Source organism: Austrofundulus limnaeus, unplaced genomic scaffold (genome assembly GCF_001266775.1).
Source record: "Austrofundulus limnaeus strain Quisiro unplaced genomic scaffold, Austrofundulus_limnaeus-1.0 Scaffold899, whole genome shotgun sequence".
Classification (NCBI taxonomy): Eukaryota; Metazoa; Chordata; class Actinopteri; order Cyprinodontiformes; family Rivulidae; genus Austrofundulus; species Austrofundulus limnaeus.
Genome location: NW_013953301.1, coordinates 31,803 through 34,224, shown reverse-complemented (window position 1 = coordinate 34,224; position 2,422 = coordinate 31,803). Strand labels below are relative to the sequence as shown.

At 36.3% G+C, this 2,422-nt stretch overlaps 1 protein-coding gene across 1 annotated transcript in view; it reads right to left on the bottom strand.

Annotated features, from left to right (window-relative positions):
* The window catches only part of slc26a5 (solute carrier family 26 member 5), a 23,070-nt gene extending 21,524 nt beyond the window's left edge, over positions 1–1,546 (bottom strand). Inside the window, exon 1 of the mRNA XM_014029412.1 lies at positions 1,385–1,546. The gene's annotated coding sequence lies outside the window, so the exon portion shown is untranslated. The remainder of the gene's footprint in view (positions 1–1,384) is intronic.
* Positions 1,547–2,422: the final 876 nt, after the last annotated feature.

Genomic DNA, 2,422 nt, shown 5'->3' with positions numbered 1-2,422 from the left:
ATGAAATATCGTGATACTTCAGTGTATCGATATTTTCTTACACCCCTATTAGTTACTGGATGTTTTCCTGTTTAGATTGTTTTATTACTACTTCAGCATACCTTCAGCTATTTCAGCCGTTCAGGTGTCAAAATATTCAGCTCCTTAAGGACGTGATAGTTGTGAATTTTGTTTTTAGTCAAGTTTGTGCTTCTTGAAATATTTGCATTTATTTACAAATTACAAATGCATTTTTTTTCCCAAATCTGCTATTTGAAATGTTTCAGCGTACTTGATCCATTTGTGTTTTCTCTCCCATCTTTCTAGTCTACATGCCTTTTTTTGTCTAAATGTGTCAATTTTGTCCTCTGAATGCATCCTTTTGTCTGCTCACGATTCCTTTTTGCGTCTCCTTTCTGTTTTATTTGCCCACTTATGCATATTATCTGTTGTCTCATTTGTTTTATGTGTAACGCTAAAAGAAAATAACTTGACTCTTCGTGTCTGTTGTAGCAGGTGAAACACACATGGATGGTTGGACATCTACTTCCCCTAAAGCCTAAAACATCCAAGTGAAAACTTCTAGGAGTCCAACAGGTGGAGAAACATCCTGATCTTTATAAAACAACGAACTGATTGAAGCTTCTGATTCGGAAATGGCTAAAGGGTGATTCCTGCTAATTTTCTTCTACCTTTAGCCTCTTTAATCTGCTCTAGTTTAAAACATAAATCACTTAGACTCTTCAAACCTGGATTAGATTATTCTACACTGACTGCAGAATACTTAAAACCAAGTTAGTGAAGTGTGTTCATTTAAGCACAGTTTATTCTGTAGATACTGTCACCAACTAAATGAAAAAACTTAAAATAAAATAGTTAAAATATTAGACAATGTTTAAGGAAAATTTCAGTTCAAGTATCCATTATTCCATTTGGAATACAGTAGTCGGTTATTATTATTATTATTATTATTATTATTATTATTATTATTATTATTATTATTATTATTGTATATAATGTAAATTTAAAGAATTTTGTTTTATGTTAATAATGTAAATTATGTCCTGTGGGGTATATAAACTTCCTCATCCTGAAAGTTGTTGAAAAAACGACTGGTCCGTGAATGTGTCATGCGCGAACAGATGAGCAGCTTCTTCCTTATATTTCTTTTCAATTTGCGTGAACTAGCTGACTTAACACAACGTTAATATTAAGATAACCGTGGCTAAACTTACTTAAAATGTAGGGAAAACATTTAGTTTACCACAAACACCAGCAAGCTTACAGGTATCGAACCAAGTTCAAGCAACTCTACTCTGTGTGTGACAGCACGAGTTTTGTACTGCAGCTTCATATTCGACGATTAGCTTGATGCCAAGATGCTATAAAAGCAAAGYGGTCTCACCTCGGTTCTCCTCCCGGGGGGGATGCTGCTGGATAAGGAAGAAAAGGCTTTATAAAGTCACCTCTGAGGTTACACGTTAACCAGAGAGCTACCGCTTCTGATAACACTGAGATAATATGTAGCGAAGAGATGCGTCCCCTCGTTGCGAAATTTCCGAACGTCTTCCGGTCTGCCGGCCGTAACATGCGCACGCATGCGCAGTTGTACTACAGTCAGTTCCCAATGATTAAAAAGAGCAGCTGATTCATCTSTAGTGTCTCACTTGTCGTGCCAGAGTTTTAGATAAAATAATCATCCTATRATGAGAAATGACTGAGTTGTTTTGGTCAAATATTAAACATAAAAATGCATTATGCTTTATTTTATGTGATCAATCAGCGCTCACAGCATGTGGTGACTCGTCTCTAAGCTATACTACCAAGAGAAATTTAGACATTTATGTGTTGTACATCCAGTGGTTATTTCCTGAAAGTTTGAGATGAAATCTGTAGGGACAGAGATATGTTGCTAACAAAAACATTTATAGAAAAACACTTAAAGGGATCCCTGATTAGTTGTAACATTAGACTTCATTTGATAAACATATATTTTAACTGTAAAATAAAGACTATAAAATACTGTAGGCATTTTAGTTTTGTAAATTTTTCAAGATATATTTTAACACGGATGGAGCCATTTTATTTACACACAAAGCATTCTGGGTAATGATGACGTGGATAGGCCCTCTGTGTGAGCGAGCTATATCCACCCTGAAGGTTAATCTTTGACAATATCTGACGACTGGCTCTTTTAAATGCGGAAAGCTTAGCCTGTTAGCCTTTGCGCTAGCACCAACGCTATATTGCCTTATATGTATTAGCTCAGCGCTAGTGCTACAAACAAGCTAAACTGTGATCCTCCATCCATATTTTCAGTTGCAGGCTGTCATTTTTCGTTCCCCTCTCCTCATGTGGATGGAGGACCTCAGTGATGAGAGGAGAATGTGTAGCGCTGAGCTAAAATGGTGATAGCATTGGGGCTAACACTAAAGCTAACAGG